Here is a 14,643-nt window from a genome sequence, read left to right as displayed (position 1 = left end):
TCATGCCCCGTGTCTCTCTCCTGTTACCCCCCCACCCCCGGTCATGGCCCGTGTCTCCCTGCTGTTGCCCCCCCACCCTCCGCTCATGCCCTGTGTCTCTCTCCTGTTACCCCCACCACCCTCTCATGCCCCATGTCTCTCTTCTGTTGCCCCCACCCCCCAGTCATGCCCCAGTTCTCCCTGCTGTTGCCCCCCACTACCCGCTCATGCCCCATGTCTGTCCTGTTCCCCCAACCCCACGCTCATGCCTCGTGTCTCTCCTGTTCCCCCCACCCCCCGCTCATGCCTCGTGTCTCCCCTGTTCCCCCCACCCACCGCTCATGCCCCATGTCTCTCTCCTGTTACCCCCCCAACCCCCTCTCATGCCCCGTGTCTCTCTCCTGTTACCCCCCAACCCCTCTCATGCCCCATGTCTCTCTCCTGTTACCTCCCACCCCCTCTCATGCCCCGTGTCTCTCTCCTGTTGCCCCCCACCCCCGGTCATGCCCCGTGTCTCCCTGCTGTTGCCCCCCACCCCCCCGCTCATGCCCCGTGGCTCTCTCCTGTTACCCCCCCACCCCCTCTCATGCCCCGTGCCTCCCTCGTGTTCCCCCACTACCCGCTCATGCCCCGTATCTCCCTGCTGTTGCCCCCGACCCGCCTCTCATGACTCGTGTCTCTCTTCTGTTACCCACCAACCCCCTCCCATGCCCCGTGTCTCTCTCCTGTTACCCCCCACACCCGCTCATGACTGTGTCTTCCTGCTGTTGCTCCTCACCCCCCCGATCATGCCCCATGTCTCACTGCTGTTGCCCCCCACCCCCGCTCATGCCCCGTGGCTCTCTCCTGTTACCCCCCCACCCCCTCTCATGCCCCGTGCCTCCCTCGTGTTCCCCCACTACCCGCTCATGCCCCGTATCTCCCTGCTGTTGCCCCCGACCCGCCTCTCATGACTCGTGTCTCTCTTCTGTTACCCACCAACCCCCTCCCATGCCCCGTGTCTCTCTCCTGTTCCCCCCACCCCCCGGTCATGCCCGTGTCTCCCTGCTGCTGCCCCCCACCCCCCGCTCATGCCCCGTGTCTCTCTCCTGTTACCCCCACCCCCGGTCATGCCCCGTGTCTCCCTGATGTTGCCTCCCATCGCCCGCTCCTGCCCCGTGTCTCTCTCCTGTTACCACCCTCTCATGCCCCGTGTCTCTCTCCTGTTGCCCCCCACCCCCAGTCATGCCCCATGTCTACCTGCTGTAGCCTCCCACCACCCGCTCATGCCCCGTGTCTCTCTCCTGTTACCACCCTATCATGCCCCATGTCTCTCTTCTGTTGCCCCCACCCCCCAGTCATGCCCCATGTCTCCTTGCTGTTGCCCCCCACTACCCGCTCATGCCCCATGTCTCTCTCTTGTTACCCCCGATCCCCCGGTCATGCCCCGTGTCTCCCTGCTGATGCCCGCCACCCCCCGCTCATGCCTCGTGTCTCTCCTGTTCCCCCAACCCCACGCTCATGCCTCGTGTCTCTCCTGTTCCCCTCACCCCCCGCTCATGCCTCGTGTCTCCCCTGTTCCCCCCCACCCACCGCTCATGCCCCATGTCTCTCTCCTGTTACCCCCCCCAACCCCCTATCATTCCCCATGTCTCTCTCCTGTTACCCCCCCAACCCCTCTCATGCCCCATGTCTCTCTCCTGTTACCTCCCACCCCCTCTCATGCCCCGTGTCTCTCTCCTGTTGCCCCCCACCCCCGGTCATGCCCCGTGTCTTCCTGCTGTTGCCCCCCACCACCCCGCTCATGTCCCGTGTCTCCCCCTGTTACCCCCCACTCCCCGCTGATGACCGTGTCTTCCTGCTGTTGCCCTCACCCCCGATCATGCCCCATGTCTCCCTGCTGTTCCCCCCCACCCCCGCTCATGCCCCGTGTCTCACTGCTGTTGCCCCCCACCCCCCGCTCATGCCCCGTGTCTCTCTCCTGTTACCCCCCCACCCTCTCTCATGCCCCGTGTCTCCCTAGTGTTCCCCCACCACCCGCTCATGCCCCGTATCTCCCTGCTGTTGCCCCCGACCCGCCTCTCATGACCCGTGTCTCTCTTCTGTTACCCACCACCCACCTCCCATGCCCTGTGTCTCTCTCCTGTTCCCCCCACCCCCCGGTCATGCCCGTGTCTCCCTGCTGCTGACCCTCACCCCCCGCTCATGCCCCTTGTCTCTCTCCTGTTACCCCCACCCCCGGTCATGCCCCGTGTCTCCCTGATTTTGCCTCCCATCGCCCGCTCATGCCCCGTGTCTCTCTCTTGTTACCACCCTCTCATGCCCCGTGTCTCTCTCCTGTTGCCCCCCACCCCCCAGTCATGCCCCATGTCTCCCTGCTGTTGCCCCCCACCACCCGCTCATGCCCCGTGTCTCTCTCCTGTTACCCCCACCCCCGCTCATGCCCCATGTCTCCCTGCCTGCCGTTGCCCCCCAACCCCCGCTCATGCCCCGTGTCTCTCTCCGGTTACCCCCACCCCCAGTCATGCCCCATGTCTACCTGCTGTTGCCCCCCACCACCCGGTCATGCCCGTGTCTCCCTGCTGCTGACCCTCACCCCCCGCTCATGCCCCGTGTCTCTCTCTTGTTACCACCCTCTCATGCCCCGTGTCTCTCTCCTGTTGCCCCCCACCCCCAGTCATGCCCCATGTCTACCTGCTGTTGCCCCCCACCACCCGGTCATGCCCGTGTCTCCCTGCTGCTGACCCTCACCCCCCGCTCATGCCCCGTGTCTCTCTCCTGTTACCCCCACCCCCAGTCATGCCCCATGTCTACCTGATGTTGCCCCCCACCACCCGCTCATGCCCCGTGTCTCTCTCCTGTTACCACCCTCTCATGCCTCGTGTCTCCCCTGTTCCCCCCCACCCACCGCTCATGCCCCATGTCTCTCTCCTGTTACCCCCCCCAACCCCCTATCATTCCCCATGTCTCTCTCCTGTTACCCCCCCAACCCCTCTCATGCCCCATGTCTCTCTCCTGTTACCTCCCACCCCCTCTCATGCCCCGTGTCTCTCTCCTGTTGCCCCCCACCCCCGGTCATGCCCCGTGTCTTCCTGCTGTTGCCCCCCACCACCCCGCTCATGTCCCGTGTCTCCCCCTGTTACCCCCCACTCCCCGCTGATGACCGTGTCTTCCTGCTGTTGCCCTCACCCCCGATCATGCCCCATGTCTCCCTGCTGTTCCCCCCCACCCCCCGGTCATGCCCTGTGTCTCCCTGCTGTTGCCCCGACCCCCAGTCATGCCCTGTGTCTCACTGCTGTTGCCCCCCACCCCCGCTCATGCCCTGTGTCTCCCTGCTGTTTCCCCCCACCCCCCGCTCATGCCCCGTGTCTCTATCCTGTTCTCCCCACACCCCTGGCCCCCGGTCATGCCCCGTGTCTCCCTGCTGTTGCCCCTCACCCCCTAGTCATGCCCCGTCTCTCCCTGCTGTTGCCCCCCACTCCCTGCTCATGCTCCGTGTCTCTCTCCTGCTACCCCCCACGCCCCTCTCAAGACCCGTATCTCTCTCTTGTTACCCCCACCCCCCTCTCATGCGCTGTGTCTCCCTTCTGTTGCCCCCCACCCACCACTCATGCCCCGTGTCTCTCTCCTGTTACCTCCACCCCCCTCTCATGCCCTGTGTCTCACTCCTGTTGCCCACCACCCCGGTCATGCACTGTGCCCCCTGCTGTTGCCCCAACCCCGCTCATGCCCCGTGTCTCTCTCCTGTTACCCCCCGCTCATTCCCAGTGTCTCCCTGCTGTTGCCCCCCAACCCCTGCTCATGCCCCGTGTCTCTCTCCTGTTACCCCCAACCCCCTCTCATGCCCCATGTCTCTCTCCTGTTGCCCCCCCACCCCCCGGTCATGCCCTGTGTCTCCCTGCTGTTGCCCCCCACCCCCTCGCTCATTCCCTGTGTCTCTCTCCTGTTGCCCCCCACCCCCCGGTCATGCCCCGTGTCTCCCTGCTATTGCCCCCCACCCACCGCTCATGGCCTGTGTCTCTCTCCTGTTCCCCCCACCCTCCCTCTCATGCCTTGTGTCTCCCTTGTGTTCCCCCACCACCCGCTCATGCCCCGTGTCTCCCTGCTGTTGCCACCCACCCCTCTCTCATGCCCCGTGTCTCTTTCCTGTTACTCCCCACCCCCCTCTCATGCCCCGGGTCTCTCTCCTGTTGCCCCCCACCCCCAGTCATGCCCCGTGTCTCCCTGCTGTTGCCCCCACCCCAAGCTCATGCACCGTGTCTCCCTGCTGTTGCCCCACCCCCTGTTCATGCCCGTGTCTCTCTCCTGTTGCCCCCACCCCCTCTCATGCCCCATGTCTCTCTCCTGTTACCCCCCACCCCCCTCTCATGACCCATGTCACTCTCCTGTTACCCCCCTCCCCCCTCTCATGCCCTGTGTCTCTCTCCTGTTGCCCCCCACCCCGGTCATGCCCCGTGTCTCCCTGGTGTTGGCCCCCCACCCCCCGATCATTCCCCGTGTCTCTCCCCTGTTACCCCCCACCCCCCGCTCATGCCACGTGTCTCCCTGCTGTTGCCCCCAACCCCCTGGTCCCGCCCCGTGTCTCCCTGCTGTTGCTGCCACCCCACCCCCAGCTCATGCCCCATGTCTCTCTCCTGTTACCCCCCTCTCATGCCCTGTGTCTCCCTCGTGTCCCCCTCACCCCCCGCTCATGCCCCGTGTCTCCCTGCTTTTGCTCCCACCCCCGCTCATGCCCCGTGTCTCGGTGCTGTTGCTGCCACCCCACCCCCAGCTCATGCACCGTGTCTCTCTCCTGTTACCCCCCTCTCATGCCCCGTGTCTCCCTCGTGTCCCCCTCACTCCCCGCTCATGCCACGTGTCTCCCTGCTGTTGCTCCCCACCCCCCTCTCATGCCCCGTGTCTCTCTCCTGTTGCCCCCCACCCCCAGTCATGCCTCGTGTCTCCCTGCTGTTGCCCCCACCCCACGCTCATGCCCCGTGTCTCTCTCCTCTTACCCCCACACCCGGTCATGCCCCGTGTCTCCCTGCTGTTGCCCCCCACCCTTTGCTCATGCCCTGTGTCTCTCTCCTGTTGCCCCCCACCCCCGTTCATGCCCCGTGTCTCCCTGCTGTTGCCCCCACACACCGCTCATGACCCGTGTCTCTCTCCTGTTCCCCCCACCCCCCTCTCATTCCTCATGTCTCTCTCCTGTTCACCCCACCCCCCGGTCATGCCCCGTGTCTCCCTGCTGTTGCCCCCCACCCCCGCTCTTTCCCTGTGTCTCTCCCCTGTCACCCCCCACCCCCCGCTCATGGCCATGTCTCCCTGCTGTTGCCCCCTACCCCCCAGTCATGCCCCTTGTCTCCCTGCTGTTTCCCCCCACCCTCCGGTCATGCCCCATGTCTCCCTGCTGTTGCCCCCACCCCCGCTCATGCCCCGTGTCTCTCTCCAGTTACCCCGAACCCCCCTCTCATGCCCCATGTCTCCCTCGTGCTCCCCCATCCCCCGCTCATGCCCCGTGTCTTCCTGCTGTTGCCCCCCACCCCCTCTCATGCCCCGTGTCTCTTTCCTGTTACGCCCCACCCCCTCTCATGCCCCGTGTCTCTCTCCTGTTCCCCCCACCCCCGTCATGCCCCGTGTCTCCCTGCTGTTGCCCCCACCCACGCTCATGCCCCGTGTCTCATTCCTGTTCCCCCACCCCCCGCTCATGCCCCGTGTCTCTCTCCTATTGCCCCCCCACCCCCCGGTCATGCCCTGTGTCTCAATGTTGTTGCCCCTCACCCCCAGCTCATGCCCCGTGTCTCTCTCCTGTTACCCCCCCACCCCCGGTCATGGCCCGTGTCTCCCTGCTGTTGCCCCCCCACCCTCCGCTCATGCCCTGTGTCTCTCTCCTGTTACCCCCACCACCCTCTCATGCCCCATGTCTCTCTTCTGTTGCCCCCACCCCCCAGTCATGCCCCATGTCTCCCTGCTGTTGCCCCCCACTACCCGCTCATGCCCCATGTCTGTCCTGTTCCCCCAACCCCACGCTCATGCCTCGTGTCTCTCCTGTTCCCCCCACCCCCCGCTCATGCCTCGTGTCTCCCCTGTTCCCCCCACCCACCGCTCATGCCCCATGTCTCTCTCCTGTTACCCCCCCAACCCCCTCTCATGCCCCGTGTCTCTCTCCTGTTACCCCCCAACCCCTCTCATGCCCCATGTCTCTCTCCTGTTACCTCCCACCCCCTCTCATGCCCCGTGTCTCTCTCCTGTTGCCCCCCACCCCCGGTCATGCCCCGTGTCTCCCTGCTGTTGCCCCCCACCCCCCCGCTCATGCCCCGTGTCTCCCCCTGTTACCCCCCACACCCGCTCATGACTGTGTCTTCCTGCTGTTGCTCCTCACCCCCCCGATCATGCCCCATGTCTCACTGCTGTTGCCCCCCACCCCCGCTCATGCCCCGTGGCTCTCTCCTGTTACCCCCCCACCCCCTCTCATGCCCCGTGCCTCCCTCGTGTTCCCCCACTACCCGCTCATGCCCCGTATCTCCCTGCTGTTGCCCCCGACCCGCCTCTCATGACTCGTGTCTCTCTTCTGTTACCCACCAACCCCCTCCCATGCCCCGTGTCTCTCTCCTGTTCCCCCCACCCCCCGGTCATGCCCGTGTCTCCCTGCTGCTGCCCCCCACCCCCCGCTCATGCCCCGTGTCTCTCTCCTGTTACCCCCACCCCCGGTCATGCCCCGTGTCTCCCTGATGTTGCCTCCCATCGCCCGCTCCTGCCCCGTGTCTCTCTCCTGTTACCACCCTCTCATGCCCCGTGTCTCTCTCCTGTTGCCCCCCACCCCCAGTCATGCCCCATGTCTACCTGCTGTTGCCTCCCACCACCCGCTCATGCCCCGTGTCTCTCTCCTGTTACCACCCTATCATGCCCCATGTCTCTCTTCTGTTGCCCCCACCCCCCAGTCATGCCCCATGTTTCCTTGCTGTTGCCTCCCACCACCCGCTCATGCCCCGTGTCTCTCTCCTGTTACCACCCTATCATGCCCCATGTCTCTCTTCTGTTGCCCCCACCCCCCAGTCATGCCCCATGTCTCTCTCTTGTTACCCCCGATCCCCCGGTCATGCCCCGTGTCTCCCTGCTGATGCCCGCCACCCCCCGCTCATGCCTCGTGTCTCTCCTGTTCCCCCAACCCCACGCTCATGCCTCGTGTCTCTCCTGTTCCCCTCACCCCCCGCTCATGCCTCGTGTCTCCCCTGTTCCCCCCCACCCACCGCTCATGCCCCATGTCTCTCTCCTGTTACCCCCCCAACCCCCTCTCATTCCCCATGTCTCTCTCCTGTTACCCCCCCAACCCCTCTCATGCCCCATGTCTCTCTCCTGTTACTTCCCACCCCCTCTCATGCCCCGTGTCTCTCTCCTGTTGCCCCCCACCCCCGGTCATGCCCCGTGTCTTCCTGCTGTTGCCCCCCACCACCCCGCTCATGTCCCGTGTCTCCCCCTGTTACCCCCCACTCCCCGCTGATGACCGTGTCTTCCTGCTGTTGCCCTCACCCCCGATCATGCCCCATGTCTCCCTGCTGTTGCCCCCCACCCCCGCTCATGCCCCGTGTCTCACTGCTGTTGCCCCCCACCCCCCGCTCATGCCCCGTGTCTCTCTCCTGTTACCCCCCCACCCTCTCTCATGCCCCGTGTCTCCCTAGTGTTCCCCCACCACCCGCTCATGCCCCGTATCTCCCTGCTGTTGCCCCCGACCCGCCTCTCATGACCCGTGTCTCTCTTCTGTTACCCACCACCCACCTCCCATGCCCTGTGTCTCTCTCCTGTTCCCCCCACCCCCGGTCATGCCCGTGTCTCCCTGCTGCTGACCCTCACCCCCCGCTCATGCCCCTTGTCTCTCTCCTGTTACCCCCACCCCCGGTCATGCCCCGTGTCTCCCTGATGTTGCCTCCCATCGCCCGCTCATGCCCCGTGTCTCTCTCTTGTTACCACCCTCTCATGCCCCGTGTCTCTCTCCTGTTGCCCCCCACCCCCCAGTCATGCCCCATGTCTCCCTGCTGTTGCCCCCCACCACCCGCTCATGCCCCGTGTCTCTCTCCTGTTACCCCCACCCCCGCTCATGCCCCATGTCTCCCTGCCTGCCGTTGCCCCCCAACCCCCGCTCATGCCCCGTGTCTCTCTCCGGTTACCCCCACCCCCAGTCATGCCCCATGTCTACCTGCTGTTGCCCCCCACCACCCGGTCATGCCCGTGTCTCCCTGCTGCTGACCCTCACCCCCCGCTCATGCCCCGTGTCTCTCTCTTGTTACCACCCTCTCATGCCCCGTGTCTCTCTCCTGTTACCCCCACCCCCAGTCATGCCCCATGTCTACCTGATGTTGCCCCCCACCACCCGCTCATGCCCCGTGTCTCTCTCCTGTTACCACCCTCTCATGCCCCGTGTCTCTCTCCTGTTGCCCCCCACCCCCCAGTCATGCCCCATGTCTCCCTGCTGTTGCCCCCCACCACCCGCTCATGCCCCGTGTCTCTCTCCTGTTACCCCCCACCCCTGCTCATGCCCCATGTCTCCCTGCCTGCCGTTGCCCCCCCAACCCCCGCTCATGCCCCGTGTCTCTCTCCGGTTGCGCCCCACCCCCTCTAATGCCCTGTGTCTCTCTCCTGTTACCCCCACCCCCTCTCATGCCCTGTGTCTCTCTCCTGTTCCCCCCAACCCCCAGTCATGCCCCTTTTCTCCCTGCTGTTGCCCCTCAACCCCCGCTCATGCCCCGTGTCTCCCTGCTGTTGCCCCCCACCCCCCGCTCATGCCCCGTGTCTCTCTCCTGTTGTCCCCCGCTCATGCCCCGTGTCTCTCTCCTGTTACCCCCCCACACCCCTCTCAAGACCCGTATCTCTTTCCTGTTACCCCCACCCCCCTCTCATCTCTCATGCCCTGTGTCTCTCTCCTGTTGCCCCCCACCCCCCGGTCATGCCCCGTGTCTCCCTGCTGTTGCCCCCCACCCACTACTCATGCCCCGTGTCTCTCTCCTGTTACCCCCACCCCCTATTATGCCCCGTGTCTCTCTCCTGTTGCCCCCACACCCCTCTCATGCGCCCTGTGTCTCTCTCCTGTTGCCCCCACCCACCGGTCATGCCCCGTGTCTCCCTGCTGTTGCACCCCACCCTGCTCATTCCCCGTGTCTCTCTCCTGTTGCCCCCCACCCCCGATCATGCCCCGTGTCTACCTGCTGTTGCCCCCCACCCCCTGCTCATGCACCGTGTCTCTCTCCTGTTCCCCCCACCCCCCGGTCATGCCCCGTGTCTCCCTGCTGTTGCCCCTCACCCCCCAGTCATGCCACGTGTCTCCCTGCTGTTGCCTCCCACCCCCGCTCATGCCCTGTGTCTCCCTGCTGTTGCCCACCACCCCTGCTCATGCCTGTGTCACTCTCCTGTTACCCCCACCCCCCTCTCATGCCCCGTGTCTCTCTCCTGTTGTCCCCCACCCCCCGGTCATGCCCCGTGTCTCCCTGCTGTTGCCCCCCACCCCCGCTCATTCCCCGTGTCTCTCTCCTGTTGCCCCCCACCCCCGATCATGCCCCGTGTCTTCCTGCTGTTAACCCCCACCCCCCGCACATGCCCCGTGTCTCTCTCCTGTTCCCCCACCCCCCGGTCATGCCCTGTGTCTCCCTGCTGTTGCCCCTGACCCCCAGTCATGCCCTGTGTCTCACTGCTGTTGCCCCCCACCCCCGCTCATGCCCTGTGTCTCCCTGCTGTTTCCCCCCACCCCCCGCTCATGCCCCGTGTCTCTATCCTGTTCTCCCCACACCCCTGGCCCCCGGTCATGCCCCGTGTCTCCCTGCTGTTGCCCCTCACCCCCTAGTCATGCCCCGTCTCTCCCTGCTGTTGCCCCCCACTCCCTGCTCATGCTCCGTGTCTCTCTCCTGCTACCCCCCACGCCCCTCTCAAGACCCGTATCTCTCTCTTGTTACCCCCACCCCCCTCTCATGCGCTGTGTCTCCCTTCTGTTGCCCCCCACCCACCACTCATGCCCCGTGTCTCTCTCCTGTTACCTCCACCCCCCTCTCATGCCCTGTGTCTCACTCCTGTTGCCCACCACCCCGGTCATGCACTGTGCCCCCTGCTGTTGCTCCAACCCCGCTCATGCCCCGTGTCTCTCTCCTGTTACCCCCCGCTCATTCCCAGTGTCTCCCTGCTGTTGCCCCCCAACCCCTGCTCATGCCCCGTGTCTCTCTCCTGTTACCCCCAACCCCCTCTCATGCCCCATGTCTCTCTCCTGTTGCCCCCCCACCCCCCGGTCATGCCCTGTGTCTCCCTGCTGTTGCCCCCCACCCCCTCGCTCATTCCCTGTGTCTCTCTCCTGTTGCCCCCCACCCCCCGGTCATGCCCCGTGTCTCCCTGCTATTGCCCCCCACCCACCGCTCATGGCCTGTGTCTCTCTCCTGTTCCCCCCACCCTCCCTCTCATGCCTTGTGTCTCCCTTGTGTTCCCCCACCACCCGCTCATGCCCCGTGTCTCCCTGCTGTTGCCACCCACCCCTCTCTCATGCCCCGTGTCTCTTTCCTGTTACTCCCCACCCCCCTCTCATGCCCCGGGTCTCTCTCCTGTTGCCCCCCACCCCCAGTCATGCCCCGTGTCTCCCTGCTGTTGCCCCCACCCCAAGCTCATGCACCGTGTCTCCCTGCTGTTGCCCCACCCCCTGTTCATGCCCGTGTCTCTCTCCTGTTGCCCCCACCCCCTCTCATGCCCCATGTCTCTCTCCTGTTACCCCCCACCCCCCTCTCATGACCCATGTCACTCTCCTGTTACCCCCCTCCACCCTCTCATGCCCTGTGTCTCTCTCCTGTTGCCCCCCACCCCGGTCATGCCCCGTGTCTCCCTGGTGTTGGCCCCCCACCCCCCGATCATTCCCCGTGTCTCTCCCCTGTTACCCCCCACCCCCCGCTCATGCCACGTGTCTCCCTGCTGTTGCCCCCAACCCCCTGGTCCCGCCCCGTGTCTCCCTGCTGTTGCTGCCACCCCACCCCCAGCTCATGCCCCATGTCTCTCTCCTGTTACCCCCCTCTCATGCCCCGTGTCTCCCTCGTGTCCCCCTCACCCCCCGCTCATGCCCCGTGTCTCCCTGCTTTTGCTCCCCACCCCCCTCTCATGCCCCGTGTCTCTCTCCTGTTGCCCCCCACCCCCAGTCATGCCTCGTGTCTCCCCGCTGTTGCCCCCACCCCACGCTCATGCCCCGTGTCTCTCTCCTCTTACCCCCCACACCAGGTCATGCCCCGTGTCTCCCTGCTGTTGCCCCCCACCCCCTGCTCATGCCCTGTGTCTCTCTCCTGTTGCCCTCCACCCCCGTTCATGCCCCGTGTCTCTCTGCTGTTGCCCCCACACACCGCTCATGACCCGTGTCTCTCTCCTGTTCCCCCCACTCCCCTCTGATTCCTCATGTCTCTCTGCTGTTGCCCCCACCCCCCGGTCATGCCCCGTGTCTCCCTGCTGTTGCCCCCCACCCCCGCTCTTTCCCTGTGTCTCTCCCCTGTCACCCCCCACCCCCCGCTCATGGCCATGTCTCCCTGCTGTTGCCCCCCACCCCCCAGTCATGCCCCTTGTCTCCCTGCTGTTGCCCCCCACCCTCCGGTCATGCCCCATGTCTCCCTGCTGTTGTCCCCACCCCCGCTCATGCCCCGTGTCTCTCTTCAGTTACCCCCAACCCCCCTCTCATGCCCCATGTCTCCCTCGTGTTCCCCCAACCCCCGCTCATGCCCCGTGTCTTCCTGCTGTTGCCCCCCACCCCCTCTCATGCCCTGTGTCTCTTTCCTGTTATGCCACACCCCCCTCTCATGCCCCGTGTCTCTCTCCTGTTCCCCCCACCCCCCGTCATACCCCGTGTCTCCCTGCTGTTGCCCCCCACCCACGCTCATGCCCCGTGTCTCATTCCTGTCCCCCCACCCCCCGCTCATGCCCCGTGTCTCTCTCCTATTGCCCCCCACTCCCTGCTCATGACCGTGTCTTCCTGCTGTTGCCCCTCACCCTCCGATCATGCCCCATGTCTCCCTGCTGTTGGCCCCCACCCCCCGCTCATGCCCCGTGTCTCACTGCTGTTGCCCTCCACCCCCGCTCATGCTCCGTGTCTCTCTCCTGTTACCCCCCCATCCCCTCTCATGCCCCGTGTCTCCCTCGTGTTCCCCCACCACCCGCTCATGCCCCGTATCTCCCTGCTGTTGCCCCCCACCCGCCTCTCATGACCCATGTCTCTCTTCTGTTACCCACCACCCCCCTCCCATGCCCCGTGTCTCTCTCTTGTTCCCCCCACCCCCCGGTCATGCCCGTGTCTCCCTGCTGCTGCCCCCCAGCCCCCGCTCATGCCCCGTGTCTCTCTCCTGTTACCCCCACCCCTGGTCATGCCCTGTGTCTCCCTGATGTTGCCTCCCATCGCCCGCTCATGCCCCGTGTCTCTCTCCTGTTACCACCCTCTCATGGCCCGTGTCTCTCTCCTGTTGCCCCCCACCCCCCAGTCATGCCCCATGTCTACCTGCTGTTGCCCCCCCACCACCCGCTCATGCCCCGTGTCTCTCTCCTGTTACCACCCTTTCATGCCGCGTGTCTCTCTCCTGTTGCCCCCCCACCCCCCAGTCATGCCCCATGTCTCCCTGCTGTTGCCCCCCACCACCCGCTTATGCCCCGTGTCTCTCTCCTGTTACCCCCCACCCCCGGTCATGCCCCATGTCTCCCTGCCTGCCGTTGCCCCCCAACCCCCGCTCATGCCCCGTGTCTCTCTCCGGTTGCCCCCCACCCCCTCTCATGCCCTGTGTCTCTCTCCTGTTACCCCCCACCCCCTCTCATGCCCCGTGTCTCTCTCCTGTTACCCCCCTCTCATGCCCCGTGTCTCCCTCATGTCCCCCTCACCCCCCGCTCATGCCCAATGTCTCCCTGCTTTTGCTCCCCACCAACCTCTCATGCCCAGTGTCTGTCTCCTGTTGCCCCCCACCCCCAGTCATGCCTCGTGTCTCCCTGCTGTTGCCCCCAAACCACGCTCATGCCCCGTGTCTCTCTCCTCTTACCCCCCACACCCGGTCATGCCCCATGTCTCCCTGCTGTTGCCCCCCACCCCCTGCTCATGCCCTGTGTCTCTCTCCTGTTGCCCTCCACCCCCCGTTCATGCCTATGTCTCCCTGCTGTTGCCCCCACACACCGCTCATGACCTGTGTCTCTCTCCTGTTCCCCCCACCCCCCTCTCATTTCTCATGTCTCTCTCCTGTTGCCCCCTACCCCCCGGTCATGCCCCGTGTCTCCCTGCTGTTGCCCCCCACCCCCGCTCTTTCCCTGTGTCTCTCCCCTGTCACCTCCCACCCCCCGCTCATGGCCATGTCTCCCTGTTGTTGCCCCCCACCCCCCAGTCATGCCCCTTGTCTCCCTGCTGTTGCCCCCCCACCCTCCGGTCATGCCCCTTGTCTCCCTGCTGTTGCCCCCACCCCCGCTCATGCCCCGTGTCTCTCTCCAGTTACCCCCAACCCCCCTCTCATGCCCCATGTCTCCCTCATGTTCCCCCCATCCCCTGCTCATGCCCCGTGTCTTCCTGCTGTTGCCCCCCGCCCCTCTCATGCCCCGTGTCTCTTTCCTGTTCCCCCCACCCCCTGTCATGCCCCGTGTCTCCCTGCTGTTGCCCCCCACCCACGCTCATGCTCGTGTCTCATTCCTGTTCCCCCCACCCCCCGCTCATGCCAGTGTCTCTCTCCTATTGCCCCTCCACCCCCGGTCATGCCCCGTGTCTCAATGTTGTTGCCCCTCACTCCCCGATCATGCCCCGTGTCTCTCTCCTGTTACCCCCCCACCCCCGGTCATGGCCCGTGTCTCCCTGCTGTTGCCCCCCACCCTCCGCTCATGCCCTGTGACTCTCTACTGTTACCCCCACCCCCCTCTCATGCCCAATGTCTCTCTTCTGTTGACCCCACCCCCCAGTCATGCCCCATGTCTCCCTGCTGTTGTCCCCCACTACCCGCTCATGCCCCATGTCTCTCTCTTGTTACCCCCCATCCCCCGGTCATGCCCCGTGTCTCCCTGCTGTTGCCCGCCACCCCCCGCTCATGCCTCGTGTCTCTCCTGTTCCCCCAACCCCACGCTCATGCCTCGTGTCCCTCCTGTTCCCCCCACCCCCCGCTCATGCCTCGTGTCTCCCCTGTTCCCCCACCCACCGCTCATGCCCCATGTCTCTCTCCTGTTACCCCCCAACCCCCTCTCATGCCCCGTGTCTCTCTCCTGTTACCCCCAACCCCTCTCATGCCCCATGTCTCTCTCCTGTTACCTCCCATCCCCTCTCATGTCCCGTGTCTCTCTCCTGTTGCCCCCCACCCCCGGTCATGCCCCGTGTCTCCCTGCTGTTGCCCCCCACCCCCCCGCTCATGCCCCGTGTCTCCCCCTGTTACCCCCCACTCCCCGCTCATGACCGTGTCTTCCTGCTGTTGCCCCTCACCCCCCCGATCATGCCCCATGTCTCCCTGCTGTTGCCCCCCACCCCCCGCTCATGCCCCCTGTCTCACTGCTGTTGCCCCCCACCCCCGTTCATGCTCCGTGTCTCTCTCCTGTTACCCCCCCACCCCCTCTCATGCCCCGTGTCTCCCTCGTGTTCCCCCACCATTCGCTCATGCCCCGTATCTCCCTGCTGTTGCCCCCCACCCGCCTCTCATGACCCGTGTCTCTCTTCTGTTTCCCACCACCCCCCTCCCATGCCCCGTGTCTCTCTCCTGT

The sequence above is a fragment of the Ambystoma mexicanum genome, chromosome 10 (assembly GCF_040938575.1).
Source record: "Ambystoma mexicanum isolate Mex_15411 chromosome 10, UKY_AmexF1_1, whole genome shotgun sequence".
In the NCBI taxonomy this organism is placed as follows: Eukaryota; Metazoa; Chordata; class Amphibia; order Caudata; family Ambystomatidae; genus Ambystoma; species Ambystoma mexicanum.
The sequence above is the reverse complement of the archived record's forward strand: the minus strand, read 5'-3'. Positions refer to the sequence as shown.